The sequence below is a fragment of the Crinia signifera genome, chromosome 5, assembly GCF_055691185.1.
Source record: "Crinia signifera chromosome 5, ASM5569118v1, whole genome shotgun sequence".
NCBI lineage: Eukaryota > Metazoa > Chordata > Amphibia > Anura > Myobatrachidae > Crinia > Crinia signifera.
Window position 1 is genome coordinate 263485686 of NC_139221.1, and position 26422 is coordinate 263512107.

The 26422-nt window shown below is 40.8% G+C and overlaps 1 protein-coding gene across 4 annotated transcripts in view; it reads left to right on the forward strand.

Annotated features, from left to right (window-relative positions):
• The first annotated feature begins 1035 nt into the window (after window positions 1-1035).
• Window positions 1036-26422, forward strand: part of CREB5 (cAMP responsive element binding protein 5) — a 420873-nt gene continuing 395486 nt past the window's right edge. For all 4 annotated transcript variants that reach the window (XM_083188949.1, XM_083188952.1, XM_083188950.1 and 1 more), the window contains exon 1: window positions 1036-1308. The gene's annotated coding sequence lies outside the window, so the exon portion shown is untranslated. The remainder of the gene's footprint in view (window positions 1309-26422) is intronic.

A 26422-nucleotide genomic window follows, 5' to 3' on the forward strand; every position in this document is an offset into this window, starting at 1 on the left:
AATGAATTTAGTTGCACACTTTTAAGACTGTAAAGGTCTCTTTATCCTGCATGAACACTAGCAACTAACATTTATTCCGCCAGTTAAGGGTTACAACATAACTAAACTTTTTTCTGCTTTCATTCATAGCTAACATGGCATAACACTCAGGACAGAAGTAAGCAGTGTCCAAACTGCTGTGGAAGAACTACAAGTCTAAGCATGTCTACAGCTGTTATATGAAAACATCTTGACGCCTTGCTTTCCTGTGGAACTATAAGGCTCATCATGCCTTTGCCTTCCATTTTTCTAAAATTGCAATGCCTATGGCACAATTATTATTATATATAATTATAATAATAATAATACTAACTTAAACATACTGTAATACACTTTATATAGATCTTTTCCCCATGTAAATCTATACACCTGTTGCATTGAGCTAGTACCAGTATGTGTATGCCAATTGAAACGGGTGCTCTCTCCGACTGTTGTGGAACGACAAGTCCCAGGATCTCCTACTATCTCAGAGTTACAGTTCCTTCCTGTGTCTTGCTAGGGGTGAGAGAGTAAGAAACGTTCCCAGTACTTTTTATTTAATAGGCCAGTCTCAGTAAACGTTAGAGTAACAGGCAGGGAACCCTTTGACTGAGACGAAGCACCGGGACCGGGACGGAGCTCCTGACAGCAGCCCGCCTGAGAGTGTTTACAAGCCGCGCTAGCAGTCCCGGTGGTGTGACAACAACATGGAGCTCTCCTCCCATAGCCGCCAGCCAGTGGCTCCTCCAGCAGCAGCAGCCTAGGGTGAGTCAGCCCCCAGCAGCTGAGCTACAGCTGAGTGAGAACCACCAGCCTCCAGGGGGCGTGCCTCCCGGTCCCGGCCACACCCCTCCAGCCTCAGCAATGATTTAGAAGTTCAGGAATCCCACGTGACGTCACCCAGAGGTGATGTAATGCAGCTCTAAATAGAACGTATTGTAATCTTCCCTCAGTCCAACGTGGTTCCTTTGTAGTACGGGGCACTGTGTCTTTAAATCCGCCTGTGTGTGTAAGTGATGCAGGGGGAAAGTCACTCCCCACTCCAGAAAGAAGCGGAGAAGAGTCTCTAAGCAGCCTGTGAGAAGAGTGAGAAGTGTTTGCCCTGTACATGCTGCAGCCAAAGTTAGAACTGTGACATTAACACTTACCTGCTCCAGCACCCCTTCCAGCTCAGGTCTGGGGGGACCCAGCAACTTCCATTACAGGTTCCTCTTCTTATTTTTTTTTTTTTTAAACTAAGATACTACAGTCGCCCACACAAATTTTGCTGATCCATTCTACACTTGTTGGGTAAGTTTACAAGAAGATATATCTTTTTTAGATTATTCTTATTATTATTCTTATTATATAGAAATACTGTATATTTGTCAGTCGATAACATATGACCTCATCTGTGTTTAAATCTAGAAGTGTGAAAATGATACTTCAGGTAGGAGGATGCTATTAGTGCGAGGTGTGGTGGAGCTGTCACTTGCACTCCACTCTGACAATTAGACACCAGTGATGGAACAGTTGGAAAATAAGTTTCAGTTTGTTGCTTAACTTTTTTAAGTAGTTTATAATATAGTAAACTGGAATTAAGGTATCATGGAAATGGTGGTCACTATACACTATTGGATTTTAAGGGGTTAAAACCAGATTCTAAGCATTTCTGCTAGTAATATAGTTCTAGATAAGAGTAGGTCACAGGTGCGTGTAGTACATATTTGTCTATACACAGTGACACTACAGTGGTGACAAGGACAGTTAGAAGGTACATCAGGTAGAGGAGGTGTGTACTGCTTATCCTACGGTTTTTCCACCTGTAGACACCTTATTCCAGTTATGGCGGCAAAAGAAGCACAAAACATACACTTTGTATCATTTGTGACTATATTTGTCCAGTGAAAGTTTGAAAACTTTTTATTCTGCGCTTAACTGATCTTAGAGAGTCACCGAGTGTGATCATCAGCAGGTCATTATTATGCTGGTGCCATCACCCAGCACAGAAGATGCCACTCTTCGCTTCCATCCTCGCCGCCTCAACAAAATAATACACAAAACAATAAGTAACTGTCAGATAACCCGTCCATTGTGTAAGGGGCATGAAGTCATCAGTGGGCTCAGTTATACAGCAAGCCACAGAATACGCAGGACCAGAAGGTGAAAACGGCCACAGCACTCATTAGTGTGTTAAATAAACTGCATTAAAATAATAGAGGCACATTTAGCATTAGTAATGGATTTTGTATGCACTAACATTTTTCCTATTGTAATATTTTTTCAAACACATTACAAACCACCAGACAAATGTCTGTTTGCCAAATTCTAGGATCATGTTTATACTGTAAGTGGGACTCAAGAGCAATTAGTACATTACAATTAGTAATGCCCCCCACCCCCACTTTTTAGTTTATTAATGTTCTAGTGAAAATGCCTCCATGTTATAGGATGACGGGCACTGCTGCCTGCGTTGGAGTGTGCTCTGTGCGTATTTGGTTGTTAGGTGTCAGTATTTGTATGTTTTCCTCACAGACATCTCTGGGAATAATGCTGGACAGAAGGCCATTACATCATTCTGCAGCCTAGTAAGAGGGTATGATTAACAGCTTCAGATAGTGAAGGGTTCAGGAGTTAGAAATGCTGACAGTGCAGTCTGCCTCACAGAAAAACAGTGGCTAAACATACATGTTTGTTTTGTGCATTGCTAATTGTTTAATGCACTGTGAGTTTAGTTTTGGTGGGAATTTCGATTTTAAGATGTTCTGCTTTTGTGGCTGTGCTATTGGTGCTGGCTGATGAAAAGGGGTTAACCGACACAGAATTCAGTTTACCAACAAAAATGAGTGAACCTGTAGTGACAAATGACAGATCCTGCAACTTTCTCAAGGCTGTGAAATACAGGACTGTGCTAATTAAGGGCTGTCAGTCAGAGCCTCAATGCTTTCATGTGTTCAGGTGGCAGAAATCAAACGTTGTGTTACTTGGCTCAGGACATTTCTCCTGTCTCTCACCTTTACCTTATGACCTCAAGCAAAGGTTAAAAGACAACAGGTCCTTCATTATAGTAAAAAATGATTTCCCGAAAGTCCCTGATCATCCTGTAACATCTCCACCCATGAACGGAGAAGAAAGCGGGAGTAGGAAAGGGGGGTACACTAAGGTCTGGAGGGTCACCAGGGCAGAAGGGAGATCAAAACCAGGACCAATTTTTTTATAACATTAACTGGCAATGGCTAGATTTCAGTGGTAAAGGACTAAATACTAGTGGACTTCTAGTGCTCAGATGCTAACCTGCCTACAGGACAGGTGAGAGTTATAGTCATCTTAGTGTGAAACTTTTCTATAGTAGAATTTGAAGCAATTTATCAAAAGGGAACAGGGTTATGGAGTCAAAATGCCCCATGCAGTGCATTAGTGCAAATCCAGAAAGTAGTGGTCAGCAAGATGCATAATGAATGCGACTAAGGTTCCCACACTGGAAACACTCGGGGATCTTATATAGCAATTCCTACCAAATGCACGCTTACCACAATACAAAGGAAAATATGACATACTGTATATATATGAGCATGTGCGTTTATATACTGAATGTATATATACTGTATATAAAGCTATATTTATATGTGTGTGTGTGTGTGTGTGTGTGTGTGTGTGTGTGTGTGTGTGTGTGTATAAATATATACATATATACATTCACACACATGCACACACACTCATATATATATATATATATATATATATATATATATATATATATTCTTACACATCAATGTGTTGGCTGTGCCTGTATCTTATTCTTAGTTCAGCTTGTACTTAACACTGTTGTTAAAGCTTTCACATTCTGTAACTTTTTTTGCAGTACAGTCAAGTTTTTTAATTAGTTATGTGTGTATTGTAAAACTAAACTTTATTCAGACTTGTTGGAATGATCGCAGCGTACTAACGAGCTCTAGTAGCTTAGTGTTACCTAAATGTTTTAATTTGTCCTGCTGCCCTGTGTTTATTATCTGCCTGGCATAGAACTACCATTTCCTAATTCAGTTTACAGTATAAATGCACTCAATGTGTTCTCACAGACTGAGTTGGGATCTGCAGAATAATATGATATTGGGGAGAGAGCCTCACTGATGTGAGCAAAGTGGATCTGACATGCAAGCAATAGGGTCATCCTATTTGTGATGAGTCTGTTAATGAAAAGAAAAGCGATGCTGTGACTGGTCAGAGTGTGTTATTGCCTGTCTCATAATAAAACAAAAATATATTTCAGATTAGATCTGCAGTTAGACAAACATACGTATTATTTTAGATCATCTTCTTTCCAAGATAACAGTTGAATTTTAAAATATTTCTCCATAATAAGCAGAAACTTGGAAACTGTAATATGCAAAAAAAAAAATGTCATGTACAAAGCCACACAGGAATGTTTGATAAATGATGGGCGATTAACAGTTTTGTGTGAACCAGCCCTGGGCCGAGCATCAGAGGATTTACTTGCTCTTTACGCTAGAGGTTCTTAACCTTTTTCGGCCTGGAACTCAAAGCTGGAAGTCAGCTTCAGGACCAGTGCTTCAACTTTAAATAAGTAATTTCTTTTTAATCACTTTAGAGCAGGCCGCACGTTAAGTAAGCTCTATTTAATTTTGTTAACAGGAAATTAGATGTTTCCATAAATTATCTCAAAAGATTAATTAGCAGCTTATTAATTACTTTTGCAAAATGAGAAAACAGTTGGGAATCGCACACAGGCTAAAACGTCAGCTTTAGACCAATGTTCTGTAGTGAAAATAGACGCAGCCTATATTAAACACTTTCTATAGCATATTCTATTAAAAGTTACTTTTAAAATATAAACACAACACTAATATTAAGTTTTTCGGCAGAATTTTTAATCTGGTTTTCATTTCATCCGTGAGCTTGAATTTGTCATTAGAATAATATCGGTGATCATACCTTTATTTGAAACATGTACACTAAATGAATTTCATTTCATTGAGGAACGTAAAAAGGTGCAGATCATGTAATGTTGATGGTGCAATGAAACGCTTGCCCAAAATCCAGAGCGGGCTTATTAGGCAAGTAAATGAAAGCTTGTTTGATGTCCTTCGACACTTACAAAAGGGCTGATTCTGTGGTTGGCTAGACAGTCAATCTGGTTTTTAGTTAAATTTTCCATGTCACTTTAACCTACCTGTTTATTGGTCACTGGAAAATCTGGTACCATAACTGTAAGTAACAGTGCAGCTTTAAAGTTTTCCAGTCTTTAAATGAAGAAAGTAGATATATTTGAGTGAGTGATATTTTTTCAGCGCACTCATGTTTTTAATTACTACGTTTATAGTTGGAAGACGAGAAGAATTTTCCCCACTGTAACTTACTTCTGCATATAGATGTGCTATTGAATACAGTGTTGGTATTAAGTAGTTAATAGATTCATGTTATGCATTTTTTGTTTGCGTGTTAGTTAGTGCATTGGAGTATTGTATCTGTAAATTGAATTCTCAACCTGTCATCTCTTAAAGGTAGACCTACACTTTGTCTCCTGTAAGGTCTATTGGTGCAGAATAGTAATAGTGATACAGAGGCTATGTTTTAATATACATTTGAGTCTGAACTCAAATCAGTTCAACCCTTTGAGTGCCAACATCTCTGTGAGAGATGTTTACAATATCCGCTAAAAATGTCAGAGTCATTCCCATTTGTTATATAAATGCAAATAAAAATTTTTTTGTAAAAAAGATTACATTTCCTATATGAGGTAAACATTACAGGTCACTATGATGAATAAAAATGTTTGCTTGGCAATTTTCACACCTTTTTTAATAAATTCCCCTGGCACTCAAAGGGTTCACATTATAAATCAGTTGATAAAATGTAGGGACAAAATCAATTGTGTTCACACATCAAACATTTGGAAGGGTATTCACCTTACTTGATTTTTCTTTATTATGTCTTTACCTGTAGCATTTACATTTCAATACCTGTGTTCACGAAAATATACTCTTCTACATAACTGTTTCTATAAGTTATTAAGAGCAAAGCAAAAAGTTACTTTATATTAATATATAACTTTATTTAATTTTGGATCTGTGTGAAGATTTTTTAAAATCTATTTCAATATAAATCAAAAGTTTAAAACTCTCCCCACATTGGTTCTCACATGGGTGTGAGTAGAATTTTTTTGGTGTTGTAGCATGTAGCATTTCCCTGCATTTTTGTATTCATTTAGTTGTATTGGAATATGGAAAAAGCACCTCACCTTTTTTGTGTGGGTCTAGTGTGCTGAGGAGTATCAACAGACCATGTTAGGACATTGATGTGAGCAGCAATTGAACATATATTTGCGTTCTTGATATATGATTCATCTCTGCAGCCTCAAACTCGTCAGGGTAAACAATGAACATCAGAAATAGCACAGCTAAGCAAAATGCTGAAGGCCACATCAAAGTTTAATAGACTTTATTAGGCCAGATGCGATAAGCTTCAAAAGTGATAAAATGGACAGTGATAAACAACCAACCAATCAGCTCCTGCCTGACATGTCACAGACTGTGTTTGAAAAATGTCAGGCAGAAGCTGATTGGTTGGTTGTTTATCACTCTCCATTTTATCACTTTTGAAGCTTATTGCTTCTGGCCCTCTCTCTCTCTCTCTCTTTTCATAGTTTCTGCTTTTCTATAGGAAAAACATGTTAATATTCATATAGAAATTGGCAGAATGCATTCATAGGGGTGTATTCAATACAGCCTGCGAGGGGGTTAAACGGCGGTGATCGCTGAAAACAATCCTCGCCATTTAACCTCCGCGTCGGCCGCTCACTGTATTCAACGTCCTCGCTGTCAGAGGACGTCGAGGATTCCCCCAAACAGCGAGGCTCGCGGTAATGCAGGGTGCCCGCTGCATTTAGCCATGAGTCTCGCTGTTTTAGCGGTCGCATACGCCGTTTCCCCCTCGCTCCAAAAACAGAGCAAGGGGAAAACGGCGTATGTAGGGGGTCAGTTAAATACTGACCGCGCACTGTGACAGCGAGCAGTCAGCACTGCTCGCTGTCACATCTCGCCCCAGCATTGAATACTGCCCATATAGTGTTTATGAGATGCTGAGTTACTGAGAAATGTTTGGGACACAAATACTATGCTGATTCCACACATCCAGTAATCGATACAGCATTGGGCGATCATATGTCTAACACAAGTACTGTTCTACTGTATCCCAATAAATAATTCCCGTTGGTTAATGTTCAGGGATGCGATGCATTCTCTCAGCAAGGTTATTTACATATACCTCACCTAGAAAAAAGAATATACAGACAGGCCTAATCAGCTGGTACTATGATTTTTGTTGTTGTACCTGATAGTAACTGTCTTTAAAGGCAAGTGACCAGGCCACCAAGCCTCATGCATTGCAATTAAACCATTACAAAATAAATAGTTTTTTTTTACAGGACCGAATGCAAAATGCATTATTCAGGATAATCGTGGATTAAAGATGATGTTTCTTCATAAATATGATATAGTTAAATGGACATTATCATCAAATGTGTGTATAATTCAAATTTTGTATTATTAATATCTGTGCTCTATGGGTCTTACTGTACATGGTGGGGGATAAAGCTATTATCTTGTAAGATGTCGTCGTCCCCCCAGTGGTCTATTTATTATCATGTCACAAAATGCAGATATATCATTTGCACATGATTATTTTTTATTGCTGCTATTTATCATAAGCAGAATGCAGTACATGTCAGATATATTTCCCATGTTCAGCTAAGTATTGCAGGCCCCATTGTTTCAATGGGAACTTCATTCTTCGTTGTTCTCCTATTTATTAAACATAGATATGCAAGGGTCACAGAACTTGAGCCTCTCAATAATGAATGGCTTCTTGATATGGCATCAGCAATAGTAACCTATAGGTTACAGTGTTGTATTTTTTTTCCAGAGAGGGATCTGCAGATTCCTCTCCAGTATTCTATTGATGGCTGCACAGGCATAGTAGGTAATCCAAGTAAAAAAATGACAGTAGAGTGCACTGAAAAGCCTCATATACACTACCCGTTTTTTTTTTTCAACATATTGCTCAGAAGGGCACTTATGATTGTATTGCTTATGCTCAATATTGTTAGTGATGCATGCTTCCACGCATCGTTAACAAACCCCCTGTTGGCTGGATGTGTAGGTCAAATTTGGATATGCAGTAAATGACTGCATGTTCACCAGGGTACCTGTGATGTCACTAAACAGCATCGTCAATGTGAAGGAGCCCACACACGCACCGTTGCCGGCGGTGCGATGCTGTACAATGGGGTGCGCGCTCCCGCGGCACCTCATCGTACAGTGCAAAAAGTATGTGCTGCACATACTTTTTGTAATAGCTTTTTCTAGCATAGCATCGCATCGCATGTACATCGTATGCACAAGGCATGTGTGCTAGTGTGCTAGTTAAGCTAGATGCTATGTGTGCTAGTTAAGCCTACAACGCACGCCGGGATCGGTGCGTGTGTGGGCTGCATGAGTGTGTAGGCAGAATATTATCCACTTGCGACATCACCAGTATCAATATGACCAGCGGGTCATCTAGCGTGTACAGGACTTTAGATCATGAATCACTTCATTATTTTTTCTTTGTTGGGACACCCAGCAACAGATTGACATATAGCCCTTATTGACTTATTGCTGTGATGTGCAGTGATAAGGAGAGATAATGTTTGTGGGCCCTACTTGCACCAATGATAAACAGGCTTCTCAGTGACTATCTTTTAGCAGTCCTGTAAATCTACGCTGTTATCACGGATTCTCTGACATTAGCTTACAGAGGGAAGAAAAAACAACATTATATTATAGTATTTAGTGTCCACCTAAGGTTAAATTAATACATTTACAAGTATCTTACCACTTGTGCAAAAACAAAGTTCACAAATTTGCACTGCACAATCGCAGTGTATTTATATATTCTAGGAAGTCTAGCTGCACCATAGCAATCAAAATAATGTCTGTTAAACTTTTTGAAAACTTTAACCCTGTAATTAGTTCCCAACCCATTCACATTACTTCTTCATGTGGCTGTTGTGCGTGTGTATCTGGTATGAATTTTCTCAATGACATTGATATAAAACAAAACTACAAAGCTGCTTTTTAGCGGTCTGCAATAATTTGTTTAATAAATGGTATGTAATTAGGATTCGGTTTGAATGAATTTTGGTTATTGCTTGAATAATCTGCTTTTTTTTTGTTCTTTGAATTCTCCTTTTTGGAAATCAAGGAGCCTTTGCTAAGCTGCTTTTGATAACTTTTAAAACGATTTTTCTGCATGGAGACTGCTTCTTCAACATCTGGAAGGCGGTGGGTTAATGTGTAGCTTTGGTTACCATTGCAATCTACATAATTTAGCTGTTAGTGGTATAATTTGTTACTGTGGCTCAGCCCTGCATCCTTTTGCATCGTTTGCAGTCTTTTAGACTATAAATTAGACAGCTCATTAGGTAAAGTCAGCATTGTAAATCTGCCCATTAACCTCTTCACAGTCATAGAGGGTCCGCACTCTGACATGAAAAAAGTTTTGGCTCATGTGAAGTGCGAGGAATAACAAGAAATGAATCATATTAGAACTCAGTACTCTAAATTAGGCTTAGAGTAATAATGATATTATTCAATGGGTTATTTTGTGCAATAGTCTATAAACAGCACTTTTGTACTTTCATCAGAAATCAAATTGCCCTACATACTATTAAGATGAGCTTTTAACGACTCCCAGATGTAGAAGTTTTGAAGGAAGATCGGGAATGATACATAGCAAATTTTATTTTGAAAGATGTCCATAGAGTCACATTACAAATGTAAATTACTCAGACTTTTGGCGAACTGATTTTACAAGTTTTGTAATACATAGTTGTAAACTAATAGTCAAGTACATTTTGAATAGATAAATTCCACTTCCAGGACCTATGATGTTCTCTGGGTTAGCTAGCCAAGCAGGCATTTAGAAATCCACTCATTCACAATCAAATAATAAATGGACTTTTCCGTATAGTTCATTAGAATAAGCACCTCGGTTAAATAAAAATGTGACCTGTGATTCGCCATACAGAGACAAGACCTGGGACAACCTTGGCCTGTAAGTAAAATACATTCATTAACCAATTATATTATGGGATATTTTATGTTATAAAGTTATTTGAGATGTGATGTATTTAACCGTATAATTTATTTTCATAGCAATCTTGTGTAAATTGATCGGATAATCATCTGAGTGGCTGCAGCCAGACGTGCATAAAACATCCCTTTTAATCATGTTTTATTATACCCTCACTACATTAAAATAATAGGTTATTTTATTGTTATGGGAAATAAATATTTCAAAGTTGCACATGAAGGGTTCAAGGGATTGACCATGCAGGAGACAGTCCAAAAATGTATTTTATTCTTTGAAACAACTTGTTCATATGCAGAATGGTCTCAACGGATCATCCTATATCTAGCATAAATTCTATGACACTGTTCATTTGATGGGTCGATGAAGCAGTACCACACTGAGGGCGTGAAAAGAACTACTGGCAGCTTCTATTTCATGTCGCTCATTTGTGAATTTATGTAATGACATAAAAACTTTTGTTGTGCACATCTGAATGTGCCCACGATTAGCGCCCAGACACATGGTGTAATACTGGGTATGGATCATTTGGTTGGCCCAAGAAAGATCGACACTCCTTAGGTCGACACCGGAAGGTCAACAGGCAGAAGGTTGACAGGGACTGAGGGTCGACAGTGTCCTTAGGTCGACCGGTGGAAGGTCGACAATGCAGAAGGTCGACACGTATCTTTTTAGGTGTCTAGAACTTGCTGTCTAGTCTTGGACACTGTCTACAGCTGTGTACACACGGGGGCGATAGGGGCTGAAATCGCTGGAAATATGGTCGCAGGCGACCCTATTGCCAGTGATGGGAGTGTGCCCCATCGATAAATCGCCGGGTGCGCGCTCCCGTTTTCAGCCCCGTTCTAGTCGCTGGTCGCAGGAGCTTGCTGATTACCTCTGCGGCACCACCGACAGAGGTTCCCTTTAATCAGCGACCATCTCTGGTAGCTGATGAAAAGGAGAAACTGAGCAATATATTGGTCAGCCATATATCTCCCCCGTGTGTACGGGGCTTTAGTGAACGGCAGCCCATCACTGAGCTCGGCACACTATTCTATTCTCCCTCCATGCCCAAATGGATGGTAGGGCATGAACTATCGCCTGTTCTGTAACCGGTGTCGACCTAAGGAGTGTCCACCTTTCTTGTGCCGACCTAACAACCGCATCCTGTAATACTGATTGGAGTGTTCTTATATGTCACCATCGGTCGCACCTTCCATATGGCAGGTACAGTTTATTGTCTGGCCATGGCTTGCTATGCCTATGGCTCTGCTTTTGTGAACGAAGCCGCTTCCATTGACATGCCCCCAATACTCCCATATTATGCTCACTGAGCAGACCATTTTGCATTTGCAGCTAGCCACTTCCCCTTCAACTCACAGTAATGACTTTGTATTTCCTTTCTGATGCCAGTGCTAGCCCCTCAGGTGATATATTAGCTGTTGGCTGCTGATCCTCATTGTCAGTGATGATCTGGTGGCATAGCAATGGGCTATGATGTCACAGCTCAGCACCACGTTCTCTGTCTGATAAGGCTTTTTCCCTCCTGCCTAGGTATGGCCATTAACCATCATTAATGTCATCAATGATCTATGACCGATATTGAATACTTTTACCATTGATGAGGGAGAAGCACTTTGTTTACCACCATCAATGAAAAAAAAAAATGTCTACATAACACGTTAGTCTTACCTTTTCCAACTGGTGCCATTTCCATTCCTATCCGGATTCATAGTGGAGGTGGTTGACTCTGGCTGTTAATGGTCTTCATTGCCTTTATTATTGTTTTTTCATTTCTGTACCTGATACACTGTATTTTTGTCAATGTTATGGATTTAAACCTGCTTTTTATGGATGGATGCCTCCTAAGAATTTGTTATCCTGTCTGAGAAGGAAGCATAAAGAAACCTTTTGGTGCATATAGGGCATCTGTTAGAGGTGAGTTTTTGCCCCAAGGGGCCATGAAACATTGGTGCGGTATTTAGAAGTATCCTGGTGGTTGATCTTTGTGTCCAGAGAGGAGAAAAGAAACCTTTTCATGAAAATAGGGCCTATATATGAGGTCAGTATTCAACTAAGAGGTGTAATTTGGAACCTGGAATGGGAGCAGTAAGGAGATCCTTGTTGGTTGTCATCTTGAAAGAAACCTTTAATATGAAAATAGGGATGTGCTGCTGTCAGTGAGGCGGGGATGTGCTGCTGTCTGTAAGGCAGTGATGTGCTGCTGTCAGTCAGGCAGGGATATGCTGCTGTCAGTAAGGCAGGGATGTGATACTGTCAGTGAGGTAGGATGTGCTGCTGTCAGTGAGGCAGTAATGTGCTGCTGTCAGTGAGGCAGGGATATGCTGCTTTCAGTGAGGCAGGTATGTGCTTCTTTCAATGTGGCAATATCATGTTACTGTCAGCATGGCAGCAATGTGCTGCTATCAGTGTGGAAGTGATGTGCTGCTATCAGCATGGCAGGGATGTGCTTATGTCAGTGTGGCAGTGATGTGATGATGTCAGTGATGCAAAGATATGCTGCTGTCAGAGCCAGGGATGTGCTGCTATCAGCATGGCAGGGATGTGATGCTGTCAGTGATGCAAAGATATTCTTCTGTCAGAAACAGGGATGTGCTGCTGTCAACACGGCAAGGATGTGCTGCTGTCAGTGAGGCAGGAATGTGCTTCTTTTCAGGGAATAGTGTCTCTATGAATGATGCTAGTGTTTACAGTTGTGGAGTGATGCAGCTGTGGATCTGTGATGGGGTTTTTGTGGGAGTTGGAAGTAGTGCAGGTGTGCAATCATTGCGGAATAAAGTTTGGTCATGTGATCTATTGTGTCCAATCATGTTAGTGGGCTTTCTGTTATTATAACTCACCTGAGAAGCCCTTGAGGAAAAATGGCATAGTCTAGTTGAAACAGCTGTTGGGCAATTCCTGTCTATTTTGTGTGGCTATTCTTCACTTTTGGGATTAAAAGATTGCTCCTTTACTAACGAGTGCAGGTTATTCATTGGCTCCACAGTATGGGGAGATGAGTGTTTCATCTGTATAAGTTTATTTGGACCCTGCAGCAGATTTGGACATTATGGGCCGTATTCAATTGATCTATTGCCCCAATCTCCGTACATAGCGGCTAAACCTCATCACACTAACTGGCGCACAGCATAAAGGTCCGGTTGAGCACTCAGACTGGTTACTTTTTACACTTTTAGCTCACCATCACCCGCTAAGATGCCAATGCCGGCAGCCCAACGAACCCGTATGGAGCTACATTTCAATAGCTCCTTTGGACACCCTCTAGTTTCGGCCAGCGCAATAACATTTCTAACATTTGAATACAGGCCTATCTGTGAGTGCTGGTAAAGTCCTTTACATATGATCCTGTACTTTACATATGATAAAACATGATTTTATTAAAAGTTAAATATTAACGCAACAAATATTCAACACAAAAAATAACAAAATCAAGGTGTGCGTCCAACCCTGCAACCCCCTTTTTTATTTTCTCTTACATGTACTTATGATTGGTTGTTTCAGATTGCACCCCAGCTACCAAAATGATATAATATCTCGGAAGCTCAGCCTTTATTAAAGGGCCCAAATACAGTAGTGTGCAGACTCCTCCTTTCCCCGCCCCCTTTCCACAAAAAAAGAAGGAAGAAATCAGTGCAATGAATAAAATAAGATCTACATACTTATCCAGGGCATGGAAGGTATCTGGTATTTAGGGAAGTACTGGCACCTTTTTTCATGGAACAAAATATCATTCATTCTGCTGTTTAAAATGTTCCTGATGAATCAACAAATTCATATTTTCTTTTGATTAATTCATTCAATAGTACTTCTTTATTTATGTAAGAAAATGAAACCACTGTTATAAATTTGGGTACTTGTGTACTTTCACGGCTTCCAGGATGTGCATCGTACAGGGAAAAATCGCATCGCATCGCATGAGATCGCATGCGATCTGATGTGATGCGATGTCATTTTTCACAGAAATTATGGACATGAGTTGACATCATGTAAAATGCACCCCAAATGTCATTTTTCACACTGTACCACCCCCACTATCAACGCCACCCCGAAGCGTGGCGAGCGCAGCGAGCCCGCGAGTGGTGGCGGCACGCGTCCTACGACCTTTTCATACCCCCACTATCCACGTCAGCGTGGAGAATAGAAAGTGTGGCGAGCGCAGCGATCCACCGTGCCCGAAGCGTGGCGAGCGCAGCGAGCCCCGCGAGGGGACACGGATACCTGTGAAGCCCGCAAGGGGACACGGATACCTGTGAAGGTATCCGCGTCCCCTTGCGGGGCTCGCCACACTTCGGGCTCGGTGGCTCGCTGCGCTCACCACACTTTCTATTCTCAACTCCACACCGACGTGGATAGTGGGGGTATGAAAAGGTCGTAAGACGCGTACCGCCGCACCTCGCGGGCTCGCTGCGCTCGCCACGCTTCGGGTTGGCGTTGATAGTGGGGGTGGTACAGTGTGAAAAATGACATTTGGGGTGCATTTCACATGATGTCAACTCATGTCCATAATTTCTGTGAAAAATGACATCGCAACGCATCAGATCGCATGCGATTTTATAAAAATGCACAAAAACACGGGAAAATCGCATCGCATCGCATGCCACTACATATGGCATGCGATGGCATGCGATGGGAGCCGTGAAAGTACACAAGTACCTAAATTTGCATTATGCTAGTAACACTATCAACTTACTTAATGGATTGCAGTACCTTCTTCAGTCCTTAGATGTCACTGTTGCAATTGATGTCTTTAGGAAATATTTGGCCTATGGCTAGTTTTGTTCTGTAGACAATGGTGATGATGGCATAAAAATTTGAAAAAAGTTTTGAATAAATTTAATGGAAGCTGTGATAACAATTCATACCTTATAAACATGTGTTTATAAAACAAACAATTTCAGAATTATAAAAGGAAGAGATGGACTGATTCATACAACACTTTGCCTTATTGTGCTAATAGCTCTGTTTTCAGTGAATTGAATGATTGGCCAATTTGTATGGTCCACACTAAACATTTATTTCTGCAAATGTTTTAAAGTTATACAATATTGCATATTATGTCAGTATATTCAATATGGTTTTTTTTTACATCCATTATTTAGGGGGAAAAAGGGCATTTTCAAAGGAAACTCCTTTCATAGTTGATACACTAACATTTATTGGAAAAAAAAAACACTAAAATTTGCAGGGAAAAAACACTGAAATTTGTTCGAAATTAATATAAGACAAACAAGTTCCTCCTGCTGACTTTATTCCACGAAAGACTGTCACAAATGCTATGTCTCAGTCATACTATATGTTGACATGACAATCTCACTGGCAGCTCTATTAATGAGAATTTTTTAAACAATTCAGTCAAGAATTAGGCAAATCATTTACTACATTTTTTATTACAGGTTGAGTATCCCTTATCTGGATATCCGTTACCCAAATTATTCAGTGCTAAAAGCACTATTGGGGAAATCTAGAACTAGCACTACTGGGGACATCTATAACTGGCACTACTGGGGACATCTATAACTGGCACTACTGGGGACATGTTCCGTAAATGGTACGAAATATGTGCAAGAAAATTATTGTTTAGCATTCAAATTCAGTGCCTTAGATAGTACGCAAACTTTGTTTCATGTTTTGAAACCTTGTTTCATGCACACATAAAATATTTTTGTGTGTATTTCATGTGTTTGATGTGCTTATACAACATATTGTAAATCCAATTTGTGTTCACACATGGGTCCTGTCCTCAAGATACCTCATTCAAATATAAAAATATTCCGAAATTCGGAATAATCCGTTATCCAAAATCCTTCTTGTCCCGAGCATTTTGCATAAGGGATACTCAACCTGTATTGATTCAAATACGTTTATAAAGGTTGAAAATCTCTCCAAATTGTGTCACGTATCATTAGTCATAGACCAGCGCGGAATCTACAATTATAAAAACTAACCGATGTTTTGGAAACATCAATAAAATCTATTAAAGAAAGAAAAACAAAATAAGTATAAAGCAGTTGGAAAAAGAGGTCACCAGAAATGATTGCAAATGCTTTCCATCCTAATGCATATTGATAGGGACCGATGTCTCTTATAAAAATAAACTGAAAGTAAAGAATAGCTTTGACAACCCCTGGGAAGAAAACAAAAGACTAAAAGTAATATATGGGTTCAAAACATCTTAGTGCAGCTGCTTTATAACCCTATTCTGTGGCTATTTATCACTGAACGGGTACCATTGCAAGATGGGGGTTTGTCGATTATGAATTAGCATTGGACTGCTTTGGATTGGTGAAATGGTTTAAGTGGAACCCTCAGTAAAAAAAAAAAAGCTTTTAGTTGATTACAAGTATACATAAAGAACACCAAATGTAATCCATAAATAATAGGGGAAAAAAAAATATCCAGACCTTAGAGCAGATGAAGCCACTTATCAAATGCACAGTTTTACTTCTCATGGATCAGACATGGTCCATCAAAACAGAATCACTCACAGTTGAATGCAGTATTGTTTAACTGAAACAAACAAGGGCTATCAAGCTTAATAGACTAATTAGCACTTAGATCTCTTGACAAAATGCTGTTGATGGCTAATATAAAATAATTCACTGCACTGGGCTTCACATTTTCACGAATGATACGTAATACAGTCACTGCTCATCTTTAAAGGAGAAATGCCGTGCAATCCATATTTTATTGTAAAGTCGGAATGTTATTCAATGATTCTCTTAGTACCCAACAATTCTGACTCTCTGATATTAAAACTCTCCTGAGGCTGGCAAATACGACAACCAGATATACTGACAGGGATGTGCACTGTGAAAGCCAGAGGGTTTACTTGTTGGGAAGAGAGATGGAGGGCATTGTACTAAACCAGTGATGGCGAACCTTGGCACTCCAGCTGTTGTTGGACTACACATTCCAGCATGCCCTGCTACAGTTTTACTATTTGGACATGCTAAAACTGATGCAGGGCATGCTGGGATGTGTAGTTTAACAACAGCTGGAATGTCAAGGTCAGCCATCACTGTACTAAACTATACATTTCTGAAAGATCTTTAAAGGGTTTTCAGTCAGGCTCCTGGTGGTCAAAAGTTAAAATGTGTCCATTTATGGCTTCAAAAGGCCAATAAATAGGTGAATTGTGATCAGAAGTTGTCTGCTTTTTATTGTTTGTCAGAGACGCATATTACATACCTCATAACAATGGTGGCTCAGGGTGCATGACCCCACGTATGCGGAAAGCACACACGCATCCATAAAGGAAGGGAGCCTTGAAAACCGGATGTGGAGCTTTTGGTACCCTTTTCCCGTTTCCTGGCACTGTGAATAGATGCATGGTTTATATTCACCTGCTTACCCGCTGCTTTGGTATGCAGAGCAGTGGTGTGTGCTTCCCCATCCCCTCTCCGCCACCACCACTGCGGGAAACTGCAGCCCTCCGGTGTAACAACAAGACAGCTGTTGAAAAACAGGACTGTCCCACTTTCAGTCAGACTGGGGTATGGAGTTTTAGGGGCTCATGTTTAAGGGATGTGGTCATCTGCTGTAGGGAATGTGGCCAGACAACAGTTATGCTTGTCTAACCATTAGTCAAATATGGTGCAGTTATTATAGACAGCTTAAGCTCCCATATTTATCAGTTGTCCTGCTACATCAGATAACTGACCATTTAATAGAGTAAAGGTGCCCATACATGGTGTGAGAGGGCAGTGCGATGAGATGCAAGCTCCTGTGCACATCCCATCCTACAGCACATAAAGTCTGTGCTGCCCATGGTTTTAGTACTTGATTGCATCGTATCCAGTACAAAAAGCATGGTGCTGTAGCACATTGCATGCTTTTTGTACGAGATACAATCAGTGGGGCCGAGAGGTACGCCAGTCCCCGGTAAAAATTTGGGGCGTTGGCTCATCGCGGGAGGAGTGGCAGCCTCCTGAGATTAGGCCATGCCCCTAAAGTGTTTAAGGTGGGCGAAAAACCCTCTAAAGTCGTGGGGGGAGTGTTATTGCCCACCCCCCCCCCCCCCCTCAGCAGCAGCAGCAGCACACACCTGCAGCATGTGCTGTGCTGACATCAGGCTCAGCATGAGCTCTCATGCTGTCAGTGAGACGCTCATGTCGAGTCTGCTGTCAGCACAGCATATGCTGTAGGTGTGTGCTGCTGCTGGTGCCTGGGAGGGACGGAGGGGGAAGGGGGGATGTCGGACCAGGACCCCCGCCGGGCCCCTCCAGCAAGCTCGGACCCTGGTAATTAGTACCCGCTCCCCCCCCCTTTCGGCAGCCCTGGATAAAATGCAATCTAGCAACAGTGTGTAATTTGAATTTGGAACCTAGCCTCTAGAGAAGGAGGTGGGACCTCGTGTGGTGTGTCTCAACAGGGATTTCCTCTGTGGAGCAGTACAACCCTGGGGACAATTTGGAGGAATTATAATGTCATATAAAGAGTTGTTTTTTCGGGTTTTGGTATTGGATCTGTATCTCCCTCCAGTTTTGGATCTGTATTTGGTTTTGTCAAACCAAACCAAATTTTGACCTTTTTCTGTTCCTACGGTATTGCTAACCTCAATGACACTCATTTCCACTCATTTCCTGTTGATTTGGAGGCAAGACATTGATACTGCTATTTATGTTGCCACAAATAGATCAGTAGTTATGCAAATGGTAAAATTTGTTTAGCAATGAATATATAATTATAGACTATTCAAATAAAACATTTTTTTTTCTTTCATGACCAATGATGATGTCCATCTTCAGTTATGCCATTACAATTAGCAGGTGTCCTGGGATTAATCAGGAATTGGACTTTATACCATAATCCACCCCCCATTAATGGAAAGAACAAATACATACACATCTGGTAACACTTATTAGCTGATGAATGCTACAGTAATAGCTTAATGATAAATGACTGTGATTCAAACAATAGCGTGCATATAATGATACTGTTCATTAAAACATGCTGCATTTCAGCTTGGTTTCCCAAAATCAGCATTAGATAAAAAAAGAAAAAAGAAAATAAAAGAATGTATAACTGTTTTTAAAGCTGTATAGATCTTTTAGTCTAACAGAGTAATTTGTACATGGTTACTAATACTCCCAGGATTTGGAACACGGTTCCATACCAGTTCAGACCCATTGCAATGCCAACCTGTGATACTCCTGGGTCAGAGAAGTTTACACTGAATGTGAGTGCAGTGCCCAGGGCCGGCGCCACCACTAGGCAGGTTTACCGGCCACTGAAGGGCGGTAGTGAGCTGCTGCAGAAGCAGCAGCAGCATGAAAGCTCCCGCACGACCCGCAGAGGAGTAAAGGAAGAAGGAAGCACTTGTTCAGCTATTCAGTAAGTGATTCTCTCTCCTTCTCCCTCCCCCACCGGAGCCCCCCCATGTTAATCTCACTGCCCCCATCTCTGGCTGCTGGCTGGTCGTCAGCCGCCAGCTGCAATCTTCGGTGGTGGCCGCCCCCCCACCAGCTTGTCAGCCGCAATCCGCTGCCACCCACTCCCCCTTGCTGGACACCAGGGCACAGCGGCAATCGGCGGCAATCTCCGGCGGGTGGCCGGCCAGTCGGCCACCACCCCCTGCCCACCACCCCAGCTACTCAGCGGCAATCGGCTGCCCCCATGGGCGGATTCGGGGGGGACGGGGGTTGCAGCAAGGCATGTGTCCCCCCTGTCGTTTAGGTGTTTTTTTTAAAATAAAAAAGCTACTGTGAAACACAGTCGGGCCAGGGAAGATAGGAGTAGCATACTGGGGATACACATACCCCCACTAACGAGGGAGAGAAGCAGCACACCGCGGAGAACAGGAGCAGCAGACCGCCGGATACCCTGTCGCGGGGGACAGACACCACGGTGGCTATCTGCATACTTCCTCTGTGCGCTGTGCTGGCTCCCTCACTCACCACCGCACGCAAAATAATATGTTAAGTGCGCTAGGCTGAGGGCGTTCAAGGCGGGAGGAGGAGATATGCCGGAATGGTGAGGAGCCGACAACGAATTGTGCGAGTGTTGTTGTGGAGCTCCAGCTTGAACTCCACTCCAGAGTAATGAGGAAGGGAGGGTGACCTATAAATGTCTGTGTGACAGGAATGTATTCATGACAATAGTCAGTGTGGAAGTGGGAGATCTATTAATGTGAGTGTGTGGGAGGAGGATCTATTTATGCTAATAATATGACAGTGGGGTGATCTTTTTAATATCAGTGTAAAGGGGTGGGTATATATATTCATGTAAATGTGTCAATATGGAGCTCTATAATTGTCATTGGATGGCCCCTTCAAAATATTATGGGCACTTTTGTGACTATCTTCCAGCTCGGACTAGCTAGTGTAAATGTTTGGTATCGTGCTCGCTGTGGGACTGAGCGCAAATTGTGTATGTGAGGGAAGGGGGGGGCGGTATCCTGTAGGTTTGCCTAGGGTGCCTAGATGCCTTGCACCGGCCCTGGCAGTGCCAGGGCCCTTAACCTAAGTCCTTCCCTGGTTTATCCCTGCAAGCTACATGGGTTGGACTCCTGGGTAACTGGACCCGAGGATTTTTTTGTGGCTTGTTTCCACTGAGCAAAAACCTGGATTGATGCGCACTGATGTACAAAAACCCCGGTTTTTCGAGGCAGTGGAAAAGGGGAATAAGGTAGAAAGCAAAAATATGTTTATGCAAGTCCTCTAGTGTTGCAGGCAGGGATACTGACAGTTTTTCTGGCCCCCGGTGAAAGGGAAGGGATGTGGTAACGTCCCTGTACAAAAAAAAAAACCTAGCAGGGGTGCCGGTATCTAAACCGGCCCACTAGCGGGAGGGGTAGCACACCTGTGAATGGAGAGAGGGGAAAGGCTGCCGCTGCAGCTGCCTCTCTACACAGCAAACAGCACTGACCAGCATGTGCTGGGGAGTAAGGCTACTTCAGTGGCAGTTAGTTTTTTATTCTCTCTCTCTCTCTCTCTATGTCTTTCTCTCTCATAGGGCCAGATGTACTAAGCTTCAAAAGTGCTAAAATGGAGAGTGATAAACAGCCAGCCAATCAGTTCCTGCCTGCCATGTCACAGACTGTGTTTTAAAAATGTCAGGCAGGAGCTGATTGGCTGGTTGTTTATCACTCTCCATTGTATCACTTTTGAAGCTTAGTACCTCTCTCTCTCTCCCCCCCCCTCTCCCTCCCTCCCTCTCTCCCTCCTTTCCAAGCTCTCTGTGCCACTGGTTTCATTCAGGTTCTAAATTAGCCTAAGAAGGTAACAAAAAACAAAAATAATGACTTATCTCATAAATATAATTCTCTATTAACAATGTTTGGTTTATCATGAGCAATACAATTGTAAACAGTTGGTCTATTTCATACTCGTTAGGGTATACAGTATTTACTATATTATAAGTCGATATCGTCTATTCCAAACTGATTTATTTTTATGTCCTGTTTTCAGGGCCAGCACACACATTTCCTAACAATGTAAAATTAATATACATTTTTTTGTTAGTAAATGTGTGCTTCAGTCTCTGAAACCCAACATCGTTTTATATAGATAAAAAATTACCCTTAACAAATATACAACTTAGTAGCATTTTTTGCTTAGTATCCCTTATTTATAAAAATAAATCATATTATACAGTACAGTATTTAATTGCATAAAACAGCTCATTCCAGATAAAATGTTTGTACTTTAGGTTATATTATATACATCAGCATGTTAAACCTGTATGCCTAGAAAAAAACCACTGCAGTCACACGTTGCACCAAATTCCTTATTTTGATGCAAGGAGATACTTTCATGGTTATTTCTTAAACATGAAATTAGAATCAGCACCGTTGATTTCAGCCTTTTGTTCTTGATCATAATCTGCATATTAAAAATAATCACTCCCCCCCCCCACACACAAAATTAATTGTGATAAACATTATAAATAATCATACCACATCCAACGTATCTTCCAACAGTTTAACATTTTCTGTAAAAGATCTGGTCTCTGGTGGTTTATAGGGAGGGACCGGTCAGTAGAGGGGAGTGTGGAGTCTTATCATGGGGAAGAGAGGAACAATGGAGTCTTCTTACATTAATGTAAAGAGGGTATGAAAGGGCAGGAAATACAAAGAACATGCATCTGGTAACACTTATTTAGTTAATGAATACTAATAGTTTAATGATAAATCACTGGGAGGCAAACAATAGCATACACATTGTGAAAAAGTTCGTGTCTGATTACAGTTTATCACTACTGGCCAATAGCAAATTGTCTACCATCACTTGTGGCTGTGATAGAATATCTTTAGTGCCCCAATTTTCCACATAAAGCCAGTTACTTCTTACCTTACCTCCGCACATGCATGATTCAGCTTTGCTCAGCCATACATGCACATACATGCATATATACTTGGTGATAGACACCATTGGTGCTATATTTATAATAGTAAAAAAAAAAAAAACCTTAACTGTGACAAAAAATGACATTCTTATAATTATTCGTACAGTAATCTGTAGAACTATTGAACAATAGTGCAGAATTTACAGAATGATTCTTATGTCCTCTGCTCTTCTGCGCTACATATTGAATTTCATAGCAGTGCTTTCAAGAAAGTAATTTTTTCTGCTTTTATGTTTGGAATGTATTTATTGCAGTCTACGTTTTTTGGCATTCATTTTAATATGTTTTAATTATTTGAAACAGTCTTGAATATATTGGGGGGTATTCAATCTGGATTCAGACTGTTGGTGCGCTCTCGACAGTCGTTATCACAGCCGTTTCCGTTGTCAAATGGACAGTCGTTTTGTTATTCAATATTCCAACTTTCTAGTGTCAGAAAGATTTTCGAAAATGTCTGAGTTTTGTCGAGAAGAGTGATTGGTACACAGTGCGCATACAGGAGTCATCCTTGTGAACACAGCCAGCAATGATTGACAGGTGCTGGCATTTTGGGGACATAACACAAACATTTTCCAGGAGTGCCTCAGAAAGTACAGGCCACTCCAGGCCTTTAGGAGGGAGAGACGCTGATGTCAGCGGTTCCAATCTCCCCAAAGCCATTGAAGTTCAGGGTAAGTCTCAGCTTACGGGGTGCTGCACACATTTGGGGGGAATTTCTTTGATGGCCAAATTAATTTCTCCCTCTTCGCACAGCTGCGGATGTGAATACCTGATCGATGGGCTCAAAATGCATTTCCACTATAAATAGAAAATGTGCAGCTAGGAATTTTGGCTGTGAAGGAACCTGAAGGAAACCATGTTGTTGGGCATTTTGCGTCATGTAGACTAGATTATACAGAAATATAGCAGATAGATAACCTTCTAAATTGTATACAATTGTTTTGGTGTCTGTTTTTCAGTACAGGTTGAGTATCCTGTATCCGAATATCCGTTATCCGAATTATTCCGAAAACCATACATTCCAGAAAGTGAAAAAAAAATATATATTTTGCTAAAAACTTACTGGGGACATTTGTAACAGCATCACTGGGGACATGATATGTAACTGGCACTATATATGTACAAGACAATGATTGCTTGGCATTCAAATTCAGTACCTGAGATAGTACACAAATTTTGTTTCATGTTTTGAAACCTTGATTTTTGAACAAATAAAATATATTTGTGTGTAATTCATGTAGGTGTTTATACAGCATAAATGCAAGATACTTCAAAATACATTATTGAAATATTCAACTATTCCGGAATACGGAATAATCCCTTATCCAAAATTCTCCTGGTCCCGAGCATTTTGGATAAGGGATACTCAACCTGTACTAAATATCATTTTTGGTGGCAGTACATTTATACATTAGTTGAGCACTAGTGTCTTATTAATCTCAGTTATTTTGATATAATTATTTGTGCTCATGCATGGATATCATTAAAACCTTGAGTACACACTTTGCCAATTGATTGGCCATTCTGCCGATCTGCTAACTGATCTATCGAATGTTAAGGTTTATCTACAAATGATATGCACACACTTATGTATACACTTTTAGCAATCTGTCACTTGATACATTGGGCAGCAGATCCATTTCAATAAACCCGTCCACAACTGGCCAGGAGAAATGTTTTCTATATACTCTTTTTGTATGTGTTAGACTACATCTTGGACACTTACTGCAGTTTATGCTCTATACTGCACTACAAAACATAGAGATAGTTCATACTGTAAATTCCAATATAAGGAAATGGGCCACATGTATCACTGGCTACATGGCTTTTTTTTGTTGTTGTAATGTCCGTCGTCTTCAAATATTTAAAAAATTCTACAAGTGTATTCAAAGCTCCTGACTTTAGTGTCCCAGAGGAAAGTTTGAAAGAGGTTGTAGATATATTTCATTCTTTCTACCAGACTAGACAGTAAACGCCTATGCTGTGGGAGGATGGTATAAAATTGCCTCTGTCCCTTCATTTAGTGAAAAGCTAAGTGACAGCCAGCCTTGGCTACACTGTTCAGACCACAGTCTGCTGGAAGTTACAAACTAACCGCCGGACTCTCCGGTTTCAGGAGGGGACTGTGATGTCACACATTGAGGAGCTCACAGATGCTGCAAACTGGTTGTATGGACAATGCTTTCCTCCTGATTTTTATCAGGTACTGAGCACGTAACATCAAGGAAACAAATCAGGTTTTATGGGAAAAGATGTTATAAAGAGATTATATTTAGTCCTAGCTGTACACTGTTTTTTTTTTCTATATGTTTCCTATTCCAATGAAATGTAGACTTCAGGAAATTACTAAAGTTAATCGGGTAGAATAGAGAACTTGTCCACTGGCTGTCACTAGCATCTGGTATTCATCTCTCACGTAGTAAAAGCTGCATTGTGGGTTTCATTAAAATTGAGTTTACACTCTAACTTGAATAAGGATGACTTATCTGATGTAAAACGTAGTTATTATACAAACAGATAATTTTCATCCGCAAAATGACAAATGTCAAAAAACACTTTCTACTCTCTTAGTTCTTCACATTAAATGCATATTATGCACAGCTATCATTTCTAAATACAGATCGCTATTTGCTAGGCTACTTCTACTATTCATTTATCAAGCTACATGTCTATTAATAATATGGCCTTTGGTGTCTTGATTAGAAACAATTAACTATGATGTTATATGATTAACTGCAGCATAAACAAAATTTTTAAATGCAACTGAGTGGTACAATATTGGTGTAGGGACTATAAATGTACAAATGTATTGTTGTAGAGGAGTAAAAGGCTCCTTTTACTATCAGTTTCTAGTCTATGTTGTCACGGCTTTGAAAAAATCCACTCGTCTTAAGATCCATGGGGTCTGTTTTTTTTCAAGCAGTCGTGACATCTTTCTCCTGTTTTTTTTGCCAGAAAGTAGGGTTATCACAGCTTCTCCCTACTTAACAAGAGTGATAAAAGAGAGAAATCACCTTTTTTTTCACGCTTGATTTATCAAATCCATTTTGGTATCTCAGTTATGCTACACAGTTAGGGGTATTCAATGCCCTGAAGGCGAGTTGTCGGCACCTAGAAGTGCCGATAACTCACTGTCAGGGTATTCAATGTGTCCTCATCTGTTCCCTGAGGCGAGGTTTACTTGCTGTCTGCCTCCTTGCCTGTTCCCTGAGGTGAGTTGGCATGTGGCTAATAAAATGGGTGGGCTTGCCTCTCACGGCGAGGATCTGGCCCCAACATTGAATACGGTGAGGGGGATTCACGGCAAGGATGGCTTATTTTCAGTGAGAAAAGACAATCTTTGCCGTACAAACCCCTCACCAGCGGCATTGAATACCGCTAAATGTGTCCAACCAGCAGAGGAGATGGCCTTGGCAAGTACATACACACCTGTTAATGCCAGCAGTGATAGAGCGGCAGGGGGGGTGTCTTGTGCAGCATGGCTTTATTGAGAGCCAGTGGCGTAAGTTCGCTCCAGTTGCCCGGAGGCAAGATATATATATTGTGCCCCCCTCCCGCCACCACCACCACTAAATATATGTCTGTTCTGAAATATATGTGTTCAATTTATATCTATATCGCTCTCTATATTTTATATATATATATATATAGAGAGAGAGAGAAGGAGAGAACACACATATTTCTCATAACTCAGCCACAGAAGTGATATTGTTGGCTTTCAATTAACGGATTTAAACTTGCAGGGGAGGATAGGTGCCCCCTTGGGAGCAGGAGCCCGGCGGCAGATGACTCCATTGCCTCCCAGAGTTCTGCCTCTGTTGAGAGCAATCAGGCAGTGCCCTCTCTCGTCTTGTATGTACACATGACCCGTCGAAATAAACAAAATTGGTCATATTATCGTCTAGTGTGTACCCAGCTTTAATATCCA